The sequence below is a fragment of the Geotrypetes seraphini genome, chromosome 1 (genome assembly GCF_902459505.1).
Source record: "Geotrypetes seraphini chromosome 1, aGeoSer1.1, whole genome shotgun sequence".
NCBI lineage: Eukaryota > Metazoa > Chordata > Amphibia > Gymnophiona > Dermophiidae > Geotrypetes > Geotrypetes seraphini.
The window spans coordinates 199,584,184-199,599,894 of NC_047084.1; the positions used below are offsets into that span (position 1 = coordinate 199,584,184).

At 41.4% G+C, this 15,711-nt stretch overlaps 1 long non-coding RNA gene across 1 annotated transcript in view; it reads left to right on the forward strand.

Annotated features, from left to right (window-relative positions):
• Positions 1-15,711, forward strand: part of LOC117365452 — a 42,674-nt gene that overhangs the window by 8,380 nt on the left and 18,583 nt on the right. Inside the window, exon 2 of the long non-coding RNA XR_004540436.1 lies at positions 7,837-8,053. This is a non-coding gene — a long non-coding RNA (uncharacterized LOC117365452). The remainder of the gene's footprint in view (positions 1-7,836; positions 8,054-15,711) is intronic.

The window sequence follows — 15,711 nt, forward strand, 5'->3', positions numbered from 1 at the left end:
TCCTGCATCTTCCCTACTCTGAATAACTTTGTATCATCCACAAATTTAATAATAATAATAATAATTTTATTTCTTGTATACAGCCCAACCAGAAGTTCTAGGTGGTTCACAACAAGAGAACTGAGGCATATCAGTGAAGATGCAAGATACAGTAGAATACAATGCTATACAATACTTAAGGGAGGAAGATTTCATGGTGACACCAGGAAATACTTCTTCACTGAACGGGTGATTGATTGATGGAATGATCTTCCCCGCCAGGTGGTCGAGGCCAGTAGCGTGCTCGACTTCAAGAGTCGATGGGACAAACAGTTGGGAGTACTACATAGTTATGCTCAAACGATAGATACTCCAGGGAACAAGGGTTCTTGAGTAGACAGACTAGTTGGGAGGGATGATTCTTGAGTGGGCAGATTCTTGAGTGGGATGATTCTTGTTGGGCCGTCGGCCCTTTTCTGCCGTCATATTCTATGTTTCTTTGTTTCTATGTTTCTAATACAATAAAATAGAACATGATATAATGTAGAGTGGTAGAAAGCAAAGTCATCACATAAATTTACCAAACAGATAGGTTTTCAGTGATTTTCTAAACTCATAGTAAGATTGGGAGTGGGCAATCAAAGAACACATCCAAGAGTTCATTCTCCCCGCTTGAAAGGCTAGAATTATGTCTAAAAATCTTTTTAAAATGTCGTACCAATTTCCAGATCATTTATAAATATGTTGAAGAGCACGGGTCCATGCACCGAACCCTGCGGCACTCCACTGGTAATGCTTTTCTAGTCCGAGTATTGTCTATTTACTCCCACTCTTTGTTTTCTATCCGCCAGCCAATTTTTAATCCACGTGAGTATTTCACCCTCGATTCCATGACTCACAATTTTTCAAAGTAGTCATTCATGTGGAACCTTGTTGAAAAGCTTTCTGAAAATCCAGATATACAATGTCGACCGGGTCACCCTTGTCTATCCCTCTGTTTACTCCTTCAAAGAAGTGCAGAAAGTTTGTCAAGTAAGATCGTCCTTTGTTGAAGCCATGCTAGCTGGTTAACATAAGATTGTGTCCATCAAGGTGCTCAATGATGCGGTCCTTTATCAGCGCCTTTACCATCTTTCCTGGTACCAAGGTCAGACTCACTGGTCTGTAGTTTCCCGGATCACCCCTCGAACCTTTCTTGAAGATCAGTGTAACATTTGCCACCTTCCAATCTTTAGGAACCCTTCCCAATTTGATCAACAGATTGGCTATCAGTTGAAGCAGTTCAGCTATAGTCCCTTTCAGTTCCTTGATTACCCTCAGATGGATGCCATCCAGTCCTGGAGATTTATCATTTATCATTTTAAAGCCTATCAATCTGAATTAAATGAATATTAATTGTTTAAATACACTAAAATTACAGCTGTATGCTACATTTTGCAGAAGAGACTTGACTGGTTGCCTAAAAAAAGAGAGCAATAGCCATAACCTTAAAAAGGAAGGCTACAGTTACCGAGATATTGCAGCCAAAATTGGTCAAGATGTGTCACTGGACAGGATACTAAATCTCTGAAAACACTTTGAAGAGACTAGAAGCATAAAAATAAGGCTGGAAGGGGCCAGAAAAGGTTACAACACCTAAGACTGATAGAAGGATAGTGAGAATGACTCTACAGAATTGGAAATTAACTATTACTGACATCAATAAGTCACTGTCAAAAACAAAGGTGTTAGTGTCAGGCCGGACAGTTCACCGGAGATTGCTGAAAGCAGGCTTGCGAGCAAGAATTCCCAGGAAAAAGTTCTTCCTCAATGCAGTTTATCTTCATAAACATTTGAACTGGGCTAAAGGGCATGCCAGCTAGACCACAGAGCAATGGAAGAAGGTGTTGTGGAGCAATGAGACCCGAATCTACATATTTGGCAGTGACAGTATTCCCCTATGTTCTTCAGCGACCAGGCAAGGACTGCTTGCCAAAGTATACTACTGGCACCATAAAGCATCCTCTGAATGTGATGGTGTGGGGCTGCATGTCCAGAAATGTGGGTTGATGGCAGTTGCTTGATGGAGTGATAAATGCTGACAAATACATAAAGGAGGTCCTTTAGCCCAAGGTCCTAACCTCATCCAGAGACATCTTAGGTATCAGTCGACCCTTCATTTTTCAACAGGATGGCTCACCATGCCATCCAGTCAAGAAATATCTCACCTGGTTTAAAGAGAACAAGACTGAGTTGCTGGATTGGCCGGGAAACAGCCTAGATCTCAACCCCACTGAGAACCTCTGGGCTAGATTAAAAAACAGTAGTAGCAAAGCGACAGTTCAACACATATGAACTGTTAGCAGCAATCAACTCCTGATTCCACATAACATCTATTGATCTCCAAAGACTTGTGGATAGTATGACAAGAAGATGTGAAGCAGTAATCAAGGTTAAGGGATATCTAACGTGCTACTTAGTGAGACTGATAAAGTCATTGAATAACTGGACACATTATCATTATTAGCTTGGGTAGCTTAAGAAAAGCATTGTTTTGTGTAATGTGCCAAATATTATGCAGGTCTTGTTAAGTGATTACAGAGTTTCTGATTAATCAAAAATTTAGGCATTAAATACAATTATGATATTATAGCCATGATTTTTTAAAGGGTAATGCCTAAAATGTGTGTTTCCACAATTTTGTCCATTAGTGTAGGCTGAAAAGTTTTCATGCCAACCAAAAAAATTCCTAAATTCTGAGCGTTATTTGCCACTGCCGCTGAAAAGAGTGTTATCTTATTTTGTTAAATGCTAATTTGTAGAAATAAAATTCTATGTTTTGACATTGTTTTAGATCACTGATTGAATCATCCACATCATTCTCTTCTTGGTTGGGCTGAGAACTTTTCAGCACCTCCTCATATGTAAGTGTTAAGTAGGCACCTAGGGGCAGATTCTATAAACAGGTGTCCCGACTGTAAGCAGCAGTAGGCATCCTATCTCTGTTTAGCAACCAATAGGGACATATGTTGTTGTTTTTTTTAACCCCAAGGCAGGATGCCTACACTGTAGACATTTGTCGCGGTTGAAGGAGATGTGTTGGTATACTTAAGCTTGCCCAAGGCTTGGCATGGACATGGTTTTACGCTGAAGTGGATTTGGTCAAGCTTAAGCGGCCCTAGGCATCTCCCTAGGGACATGACAGATGACTGAAATGTAGGCCAGCAAAATTCAGTGGTAGAGAACACCTCCACGAAGTCCCTCAGCAGGAGGGATGCCCACACCCTCCTGATGGAAATGCCAGTGTCCCCTACTCCCAAGAAGTCCCCAAGCAGGAGGGATACCCTCTTCCTGCTGCCTGAACTGCCAACCCCCCCCTGAAGTCCCCCAGCAGGAGAGATGCTCACTCCCTCATGCTGTCCCTCCTTGGAAGTTCCCAAGCCCCCCCAACCAGTGAAACCCCCCTCCAAACTCCCCAGACCTCCCCACACTCCCATAAACCTATGGGCCCCCCTGTATACCTAAGTCCTCCCAACACCCCCCTCTGTAGCCTTACACACTCCTGCCGGCAGGCCTGACACTCCAAAATGGCAGGAATTTCCCTTCCCAATGCATTCTGGGATGCACTGGGGAGGAACCTAAGGCCCTTATTGGCAAAAATGCCTAAGGCTCCTCCCATAGTATTAATCTGGCCTTTGTTTCCCTGAGCTATACCATAATTTTTACTCATGCCAAAGAGTTATATATACTGTAGATGGGGAAATGCTGAAGTCTCCTAAACATTTTTGTTAAGATTAATTTCTTATAGTTAGTATACTGTACAACTCCCACAATTTCTTTTATTATTAACATATATATTTTTTTAGCTAAAATGTATTGCTTTTTGCAAACTTTTTTTTTGTTACTATCTACTACAAGCATTTGGAGTCAATTATATAAACCATGCAATGTAAATGAGTAATCGTTTGAAGAAGATCGGACATATAAATTGAACAATATGATCTGGGTGACTATGGGCTGTAAACTAGACAAGTGAAATTTCAGGTTAAACTTTGCTTCAGTGCCAGAGCAATTGAGGGCACAGATCTGACTGGTATGAGCAATAAAAGATTGAATGGTAACACTTCCCTTCCTGCTTTTTAAGAGCTTCAAAGAATTAAATTTCATAGCCCAAACAGTAAGAAAGCAAAAAGCAGTATGATTCTTATATCTACGTGAAACTGTAAATTAAATATTTATAGTCATGCTACGAAGCAGAGAGAAAACACACAGGGGCCTTTTTACCACACAGCGATCAAAAGTTGCCTTAGCGCACCCTTATGTGGTTCACTTGCTAATGCCATTTTTTACACTGGGATAAAATAGCCTGTTTTCCCAATTTTTATCTTAATGGCCATATGCTAATTTTCCCATTAGCACATGAGTCCTTATCTCAGATTACCATATGGTTTCAGAAAAAGGAGGATGGATTGAGACATCGGGTTTTACTTCATTGGGTTTGGGAGGTTTAGTATGATTCTTTCAATAAAAATGTTATAAACTAAATTAGGAGGGAGAGGTTCAATAGGGAAAAGGGAAGGGGGGTAGGAATTAGGGGGAGGGGAATTGAGAGATTGTAATGGGTATTTGGGGAAATATATTTTGAAGAAATGAAAGATATTTGATGGAAATTAATATGATGAATTTTAATTTAATGACTATTTTATTGTATTATATTATTGTATATATACTGATTTCTTCAATAAAAAAATGTTATAAATCTAAGAATATGAGAAACAATACTGGTAGAAATGATACTGGTATTAATTTTTAATACTCAGTCTGATCAAGCAGGTCAAAGTGGTTTACAAAATTAGTAGTATGTATAAGCTTGAAATCTTTTGGTGACCCTCAGAATTTTCTCGTATTCACACTGCGGCCCTTTACATGAAAAAGGTTGGAGACCGCTGCACTAATTGATTAGCCCAGCATTAGCCCCTGAGCTCTTGCACCTACAAAATAAGTGACAGTAAGGGCTCATGTGCTAATTTTTGGTATTGGTGACATGCTACATAGCCATTAAGTCAGAAAATGGAAACTTGGTTATCTGGAGCCATAAGGGCTATTGGGGTGATAGACAGATGGGTATAGTAAGTTCTTGGGGTGTTTTGGGGGGCTCACCATGACCTATAAAGGAGTTATGGTGAGATGTTTATGTGGCAACCCTTTTGTGAAGTTCACAGCAGTGCCCTGTAAGTACGCGACTATTCTGGTGCAATGTTTGGGTGGCCAGTCTTGTTCTGGGCGTTTTTGACTTGGACAAATTTTTGGATGAGAATGGGGTATAACGATAGACAGCTTAGCGGTCTGGATGATCAAATGGCTGGTCATCCAACTAGATGATTTTCAGGGGGGGGGGTATTTTGGATGTATTTTTCAGGAATGGACATTTTACTTAGCCAACTTTGGGCGACTAGCGACTTAGGCCATAAATAGACTTAGACGTTTCTTTTGATTATGCCCCTCCACATGTTTTAATGATCTTTGTTAGTAGGTAATTAAAGTAAGAAGCAGAGATCTCAGACTTGTTGCATGTAATATTTCAACGCTTTCACACAGCTGTGTTTAGATACTACTACTATTATTATTATTAATTAGTTCTAGAGCGCTAACAGATGTAAGTAGTGCTGTACAGAGTCACAAAGGAGACAGTCCCTGCACAAATGTGTTTACAAACTAAACAATCAAGACAAACAGGATGTCAGGGTATGGTTACATTGATGGCTATCTTCTAACCCGTTCTGAGCTCTTCTGGGAGGACAGGATATAAATCCAAATATTTATTTATTCATTCAATTTTCTATACTGTTCTCCCATGGTTTACATGAGTTTATTCAGGTACTCAAGCATTTTTCCCTGACCTGGCAGGCTCACAATCTATCTAATATACCTGGGGAAATGGGGGGATTAAGTGACTTGCCCAGGGTCACAAGGAGCAGCATGGGTTTGAACCCACAACCCCAGGGTGCTGAGGTTGTAGCTTTTAATCACTGCGCTACACTCTCTGCAGAGGGCAGAAGGGAGTAGGGTTATGAGTTGATGGCTGTCCCAAAAAGGTAGGTTTTCAGCTTACTTTTGAACAAGGGAAAGGAAGGGGCATGGCAGACGGACTCAGGTAGTTTATTCCATGCATATGGGGCAGCGAGCTGAAAGGAACGAAGTCTGGAATTGGAAGTGGAGAAGAAGGATACGGATAAAAGCAATTGTATGAGGAACGGAGTTCTCGGGGAAGTACATAAGGAAAGAGAGGAGAGATACTGAGGGGCTGCAGGTTAGTAATAGGAGTGCTTGTAGGATACCGGGGGTGGGGGGGGGGGTTGGAGGGCTTGTAGGTTATTAATAGAAGTTTGAACTGTCTGCAAAGGCGGATAGGGAGCTAGTGAAGTGATTTGAAGAGAGGGGTAAGATGAGTGTAGCGAGGTTGGCAGAAGATAAGTTGTGCGGTAGAGTTTTGTGGAAAATGCATGGGGAAGAGGCAGTTCAGCGGGAGACCTGGTAGAAGTAGATTGCAGTAGTCTAAGCATGAGGTTACAACAAGGGTCTGGGTAGTATGCTCAGAGAGGAAGGGGGCGAAGTTTGATGATGTAGATTTATAAGTGACAGGCTTTATTAGTCTGCTGGATTTGAGTAGAAAATGAAAGGTCAGAGTTGAAGACAACTCCAAGATTATGAGCAGAGAAGGCAGGAACAATAACAGTATTATTTACAGAGACAGAGAATGAAGAGAGAGAAGCAGAGGGGTTTAGGAGGAAAAAGGAGCAATTCAGTTTTGGACATGTTTATTTTCAGGTCGTGTCAGGACATCCAGGCAGCAATACATCAACTCACATTGGCTTCCAATCCAAGAAAGAATCCAATTCAAATTCTACTGCATACTATTTAAAACCCCTAACACGGAGACATGCCCATCATACTTGAATAATCGCCTCATCCAAGCACCCACTACCAGACACAGAAAAACACACTCACCATTCATACCCCCCCAATCAAAGAAGTAAAAAGAAACAAAACTACACGACGGCCTCCTAGCCACTCAAGCCGCAAGGCTGGACAACCAGATCTCCAACCTTCTGATGACCACTCCAGACTATAGGACGTTCAAGAAAAGAAATAAAAACCACACTTTTCAAGAAATTCCTGAAGCAGCATTACATCACGACCTCTTAGTAACTCTAAAAACCGACATCTGATCTACCCATTACTGTACTAACAACAACAAAAGAACCTCCACTATGACCAACTATTAATTCTCTTACAAACCCAACCTCACCCTCAAACAAACCCGTTTAATGTTTATAAAATCTACAACTTACCTATCTAGCCAATCAATGTAACTCTGTATTTCTAAATTAACCTTTTGTAATCCGCCTTGAACCGCAAGGTAATGGCGGAATAGAAATCCCTAATGTAATGTAATGTAATGTAATACCAGCTAGACAGGTTGAGACTTTTTCTTGGATTTTAGGTGAGCTCTCGGATATAGAGAGTTAGATCTGGGAATCATCAGCATATAGGTAATACTGGAATTCATGGGAAGATATCAGGGCACCAAGGGAAGAGTTGTACAGAGAGAAAAGAAGAGGTACTAAGACAGAGCCCTGAGGTATACCAACCACTAGCGGAATAGCACCAGAGGAGGACCCTAAAGGTGCGATGGGAGAGGTAGGAGGCAAACCAGTAGAGGACAGATTTGCAGAATCCAAGTGAGGACAGCATACCAAGTAGTAAGCAGTGATTATCAGTATCAAAAGCAGCAGACAGGTCAAGAAGAATGAGGATAGAGAAATCTTACAATCTCTGAAACACATTTCACTAATGTTCTCTATATCCTTCTTACAGATACTCATGTTATGAAACCTCTTCAGCTAAGAAACCCCTAAGGTCTTTTGTTAACAGAGAATTTCAACTATTGCTGATGCTATCAGATAAGTACAAGTTACATAAACCTCTGCCCTTTCCTTTCTTGTATAAGATAGATTTTTTTTTTCTCAAATTTTGTTTTACAAGTAGGAAGGTTATATACAATTACATAGATGGCAGGACTGCTTCTCACTGGGTAAGTTAGTTTTTGCTTATGTTTTTCTGCATGTGTTATTGGTGTTTGTCTGTGTTCTCTGCATGTCTCTCTTCTCTTTTTCTACAGTGCAGTCTCTTAAAATTAACTAAAGAACAACTTTGGTTTATTGGTTCACTGCCTTCTTGCATTGGCTAGCTCACCTTCCTCTGGGTCAGGTGTCTGTGGTCTACCATCTTTTCTAGAACTCCTCAGCTGGATCTATTTCCTATCTATAAAAATTTAGAAAGAGAAAGAACTAGGTTCCTGCTATGTGGACTTGGTCTTGGTATATGAGTTACTCTCCTGTGCAGTGTTGTTTTTAATGAAAGATCACTTTGTTCTACCCTGTCAATCCTGGAAAAATAAATGAATAGCTAAGTGACCCTAAGTAGACTCTCCTTCAATGAATATACCTGCGTTCAATTATTCTTTAAATCTTTGGGTTGTCTGCCTCTCTATTGTCACAGTAGTTTAACACTCCTATAATCTGACTGACCATGGGACAGAATGACTGATGAACACTAATGCTTCAATTCAGCATCTAACTTCAGTGCAGTGGCATAGCCAGACAGCCAATTTTGGGTGGACCAGAGCCCAAAGTGAGTGAACATCTCTATCCCTCCCTTCCCACCCCTTTCAGCCCATGCAGCAGCCTTTCTCTCTTTCCCTCCCAGCCTGTGCAACAGACTCTCTTTCCCTCCCTTCCCATCCCTTTCAGCCCATGCAGCAGCCTTTCTCTCTTTCCCTCTCAGCCTATGCAACAGACTCTCTTTCTCTTTCCCTCCCTTCCCCACCCCTTTCAGCCCATGCCAGCAGCCTTTTCTCTCTTTCCCTCCCAGCCTGTGCAACAGACTCTCTTTCCCTCCCTTCCCATCCCTTTCGGCCCATGCAGCAGCCTTTCTCTCTTTCCCTCTCAGCCTATGCAACAGACTCTCTTTCTCTTTCCCTCCCTTCCCACCCCTTTCAGCCCATGCAGCAGCCTTTCTCTCTTTCCCTCCCAGCCTGTGCAACAGACTCTCTTTCCCTCCCTTTCCCACCCCCCCGCCCATGCAGCAGATTCTCTCTCTCTCTCTCCCTCCCTTCCACTTCCCCCAGCTGGTGTACCATTTCTTCAGGTCGCCAACTAGCGGTTCCTAATTGCTGCTGGCGGCTGACCCAGAAACCTTCCCTCTGGTCGCAAATGCAAATACATCAGCCAGCAGCGTGTACAAATTGTTGTCAGTGGCCAGTAGCTATTGGTTGACCAGGCATGAAACAAAACTGGGTAGGCCTGCCCATGGCTACGCCCCCCCTGCCTCAATCTGCTTCTCATTAAATTAATTCTAATGCTATAGCTCAGGCTATAGCTCAGGCTACAAAGAGATAGAAAGTTCTCTTTCAGCTCTTCTATAACTCTAAGGCGAAAGCAGACAGCTTTTAAAGCTCAAATGACTGCTTCCATCATCACTGCTTTTAATGTAGGTGTTTTTATATTCACAACTGCCAGAGCAGCCCAGCTTTAAGCTGGCAGTATAGCTCTGTTTTAAATTGGCAGCATTAGTATCATTGGGAAGGATTCATTTTAGGAGTAGTGCAAACTGGCAAACATGTTCTCCAATAAACAGCTTACAGATTGCTAGTCTGTAATTATAACTCAAATATGTTTGCTTCTTTTTTCGCAGTCACTCTCTTCTGTTCCTGCGGAGCCTTCTTGCCACATGCATCAGCTCTCTACCATATAATTAGCTCCCACTCACATCATCACTCAGACAGACACTTTGAGAGGCATTTTTGATATGATGCCCAAATCCAAGTTTGGACATTTTGTGGAGCAAGCATAAAAATCGAGTAGCAAATATGACCATTTTTGAAACAGAAAACAAATCTATCTTTTTGTTTTGAAAATGGCCATTTCTCTGATGTGATTGTCCTCAGCTTGTCCATCCTTACTTAATGAGTTTTATTATTGAAATTCTATTTTATAAATATTTGTATTTTTTACTGTATTATTGTATTTTGCTGATTATCCAACTCTTTTTAGTTTAGCTAAACCGCCTAGAACTTTTGGTTATGGCGGTATGAAAGAATAAAGTTGTTATTATTATTATTATCCTGTGCTGTAATGAGGGAGATTGGCACCTGGGGAGGTGACGCCTAGCATTGCCAAATGGTGTGCCTCCCCACTCTTCCTTGCCACTTGAGCACCCCCACCCTATGTACCTCTTGACATGTTCACCAGCACGAGCAGTATCTTCCTCTTGCTGCTCATGCCAGCCTCAGCTTCCTTATGACATCACATCCTGATCCCTTGACCTGGAAGTGACATCAGCAGCTAGTGGAAGATGCTGCTCACACTGGCAAACACTTAAAGAGGTATGCAGGTGGGTGAAAAGGAGGAGAGGCTCCGGCACCCCTAACATAGACAGCAACTGGGATGGTCTGACCTCCCCCCCTCCCCACACACACACCTTTACTACACCACTGCATCTATCTTTTGAAACCATTAAATTAAAACACATACAAAAGAAAACTGCACAAAACAAGCTATTAGGATGTACGAGTAGACTGGCCACAGTGGGCCACCTTAGGGTCACTGCATTGAACTTCATAGAAAAGGCCCAGGCACATATCTCATCATAACCCCCTTATAGCATATGGTGAGCCTACCAAAACCCACTAGACCCAACTGTACACCACACCAATAGCACTTATGCCTGTAGGTGATGCTTATATCTAAGTACCATAGGATTTTGGTGGGTTTTGGAAGGCTCACATGTTCCACCATATGTGTGGTAGTTAGAGTGGGATATTGGCCTGAGTCCCTGTTTCTATGGTTGACTACACTGCCTGCCAGCTACTCCAGGAACCTGCTTGCTGCTGTACTAGGACTGTCCATAATATCTGAAGCTATCATATATGCAAGTATGTACTGTTTCATTCACATTTGGGAGGTTGGGGTGGGTGGGGTCAGAGAACATTGGGGGGTTGTGTGTGGGGGTCATGCCTTCATCCCTCCAGTTTGAGCACCTGTTTTGGCACTTATTCATTGTTAAAAAGTTTAGCCCCCAAACATCCAAATTATGCCCTGGACATTTTCTAAAAATATTTGATTATTGCAGAAAAACATCCAGATCATAAGCCTGCCCTAGTGCTACCAAAGCCATGCTTATAACACCCCCCCCCCTTCAGACTTCTAGAAAATGGGTTTTGAAAATAGTAAATTGAAAGGGTTTACTAAGAAAAATATCCATCTGTCCCTTGATGCCACTTTTTGGACATTTTTCTTTTTTCCAAAAATGAGCCCCCTTGTCATTTTTTCTCTCGCACACTAACTAGACTAAAATTTCCTTTCAAATCCATCAGCCGAGCAGAATGTCCCTGAAAATATCTATGGCCATGCCCCTTTTAAGTTACACACTAGTAGACTTAGGTGTCATGCCTTATAAATTACAGGATACTGGGCTGAAAGGACCATTAGTAGGACCCAAGATAAATATTTTTTGTTTTTGTTTTTATGGTGTTATCTGATTAACTGTAAAGTATGCCCTTGGAATACATCCAATCTCTCTCATACCCCCCTCCCCTTTTTATAAAATCATAGGAACTCTCTGAGCATTCAGAGCACCAGCCTGCGGTAAAAACCGCTATTGCAATTTTGTAAAAGGAGGAAGGGGGGGGGATACTTAACTAGCTAAAATGCAACCAGATATTGAGTTCATGGTTCAAAAAAAATTAAGTGGCTTCTGAGTCTGAATGTTAGACTTAATTCTCTGAGTTTACAAATTCAGTCTTTTAAACATAGGAATATCAGCCATATTATTACTATTGTTTGTTATATCATGTGTAAAATGTTTGAAAAAATTATATAAAGGATCAATGCCTATCTGCCCCTTGGTAGTAAAACAAAAGGAAGTAGTAATTTATTACTATTTTTCAGAATTATTTTGCTAACTAGGGACAGATGAATAATGATTCTTTATATAGGGCCTCTTTTATCAAGCTGTGCTATAGGTTTTTAGTGCAAGCCAATGTGGTAAAAGCTTTGATGCTCATAGAACTCCTATGAGCTTCAGAGTACTTACCACACTGGCCTGTGCTAAAAACCTCTAGCGCAGCTGGATAAAAGAGAGATGGGGGGGGGGGAGAATAATTATTTCAAATATTTTGTACATGATATAACAAACAACGGGAAGTACTACTGGTAGGTGATTTTAATATGCTGAATATTGATTGGACTGTCCCAGCTGCGGGATCATCTAGAAGCAAAGAGATCTTGGATTCACTACAAGAAGAATTGTTCTAGCAATTAGTAATGGAACCCATGCAGGACAGAACTATTTTGGACTTGATGCTTACATCAAGTGTTCCTGAGGTTATGGCAGGTGATCATTAAGCATCTAGTGATCACAGAATGGTGAGGTTCAATATCAAAATGCAGAATGAGAGGACTTACTCAAGATTGAAGGTTCAATACTTCAAAAGAACTAACTTTGTCAAGATGGGGGGAATACCTCAAGGAAGAGTTAGTTGGATGGGAACAGCTGAATGAAGCAGAAATGCAGTGGGCAAAACTGAAAGAAGCTATTCTAAAGGAGACAAATCTTTATGTTAGGAAAGTACATAAAAGTAAAATGAAAAGAAGGCCAATTTGGTTCTCAAATGCAGTAGCTGAAAAGCTAAAGGAAAAAAGGTTAGCCTTCATAAATTACAAATGTTGCAGAAAGAAGAAGACAGACAAAAATATGTGGAAAAACTATGAGAAGCAGGAAAAGCTGTCAGAACAGCAAAAATACAAATGGAAGAAAAGATAGCTGATAAGGTGAAATTGGGGGACAAAACTTTTTTTAGACATATAAGTGATAGGAAGAAGTATCAAAATGGCATAGTGAGACTCAAGAGGCAAAATCTGATAAGGATAAGACTGAACTGATTAATTATTTCTGTTCTATGTTTGTGGATGAAAGACTGGGGGTAGGACGAACTCAAGTCTGGGGGCAAAAAAGAAACTCAAGTGGGAATGGATGTGTAGTAGACCAGGAAAGATTCTCAGAAGACTGTGTTTGTGAGGAACTAGCTAAATTAAATGTAGACAAAGCTATGGGGTCTGATTGGATACATCTGAGGTTGCTCAAGGAACTCAGAGAAATTCTGGTGGCTCCATTGTCTCATCTTTTTAATGATTCCTTAGAGTCCAGTGTGGTCCTGGAGGACTGGAGAAGAGTGAATGTAGTCCCTCTGCACAAGAGCGGAAGTAAGGAGGAGGTTGGAAATTACAGATAAGTTAGTCTGACCTCGGTAGTGAGTAAACTAATGGAAACACTTCTTAAGTGGATAATAGTGAAATTTCTGGAATCAAATGGACTGCAGGATCTGAGACAGCATGGTTTTATGAGAGGCAGATCTTGTCAGATGAATATCATTGATTTCTTTGACTGTGTGACCAAACAGTTGGATATGGTAGGGACGCTAAATGTAGTGTATGTGGACCTTAACAAAGCTTTTGACACGGTGATTCATAGAAACATAGAAGCAAGATGCAGATAAAGGCCAAATGGCCCATCCAGTCTGCCCATCTGCAGTAACCATTATCTCTTCCTTTCTCTGGGAGACTGTTCCATGCATCTACCACCTTTTCTGTAAAAAAGTATTTCCTTAGATTACTCCTGAGCCTATCATCTCTTAACGTCAACCTATGCCCTCTCATTCTAGAGCTTCTTTTCAAACAAAAGATATTCAATTCATGTGCATTATGCCACATAGGTATTTAAACATCTCTATAATATCTCCCCTCTCCCGCCTTTCCTCCAAAGAATACATATTGAGATCTTTAAGTCTGTCCCCATACGCCTTATGATGAAAACCATGCACCATTTTAGTAGTTGACTGATAAATAAACTGAATGCATGGCACCGAAGTGATGAACTGGTTTAAAAGCTAGTTAAGTGGAAGGAGACAAAGGGTAGTTATAAATGGAGTTTGCTCAGAGGATAAGAATGTTGTTAGTGGAGTGTCACAGGGATCTGTCCTTTGGCAGGCTCTATTTAACATCTTGATGAGTGATATTGCATAAGAACTGACTAGCAAAGTTTGTCTTTTTGTGGATGATACCATGCTCTAAAATAGGGTAGACACTCCGGAAGGTGTGAATAATCTGAGGCGAGATCTGGAAAAGTTTGAAGAATGGTCTGGAAAATTATCAGCTAAGATTTAATGCTAAAAAAATGCAGGGTCATGCACTTGGACTGCAAAAAATCAAGGAAAACATAAGTATAAGTATAGGAGGTGAGTACTTCTGTGTGAGGAAGAAGAGCAGGACTTGGGGGTGATCATGTCTGATGATCTCAGGGTAGCAAAACAGGTAGAAAAGGTGACGGTCAAACCCAGGAGGATGCTTAGGTGCATAAGGAGAGGAATTGCCAGTAGCAAAAATGAGGCGATAATACCATCGTATCAGTCTCTGGTGAGGCCCCATTTGTGGGCAATTTTGGAGACCCCACCACCACCTTCAAAAATATAAAAAGAGGAGGGAGTTGATCCAGAGGCCTGCTACAAAACTGGTTAGTGTTTTTTGTCATAAATTATATGGGGAGAGACTTGGGGCTCCTTTTACAAAGGCGCGCTAGTGCCTGAATGCGCGGAATAGAGCGTGCTAAATTTCTGCACGCGCTAGCCGCTACCTCCTCCTTTTGAGCAGGCAGTAGATTTTTGGCTAGCGCACATTATAGCACATGCTAATCAGGTATGTGTGCTAAAATGCTTAGCACACCTTCGTAAAAGGAGCCCTTAGAGACCTTAATATGTACGTATACTCTGGAGGAAAAATAGGAGAGAGGTGATATGATAGAGACATTTAAATATCTCCATGTCATTAATGTACAGGAGGTGAATCTTTTTCAAATGAAGAAAAACTCCAGAAGGAAATGGCATAGGATGAAGTCAAGAGATGATAGGCTAAGGTGTAATGTAAGAAAATACTTCTTTACAGTAATGGTAGTAGATGCATGGAATAGTCTCCCAATGGAGGTGTTGGAAATTAAGAACATAAGAACATAAGAATTGCCGCTGCTGGGTCAGACCAGTGGTCCATCATACCCAGCAGCCCGCTACCGTGGCGGCCCCTAGGACAAAGACCAGTGCCCAAGATGAGACTAGCCCTACCTGTGTATGTTCCAGTTCAGCAGGAACTTGTCTAACTTTTTCAGGAATCCCTGGAGGGTGTTTTCCGCTATAACAGCCTCCGGAAAAGCGTTCCAGTTTTCCACCACTCTCTGAGTGAAGAAGAACTTCCTTACGTTTGTACGGAATTATCCCCTTTTAACTTTAGAGAGTGCTCTCGCATTCTCCCTACCTTGGAGAGGGTGAACAACCTGTCTTTATCTACTAAGACTATTCCCTTCAGTATCTTGAATGTTTCTATCATGTCCCCTTTCAGTCTCCTCTTTACAAGGGAGAAGAGGCCCAGTTTCTCTAATCTCTCGCTGTACGGCAACTCCTCCAGCCCCTCAACCATTTTAGTCGCTCTTCTCAGGACCCTTTAGAGTAGTAGTGTGTCCTTCTTCATGTATGGCGACCAGTGCTGGATGCAGTATTCCAAGTGAGGGGGTACTATGGTCCAGTACAGCAGCATGATAACCTTCTCCGATCTGTTCGTGATTCCCTTCTTAATCATTCCTAGCATT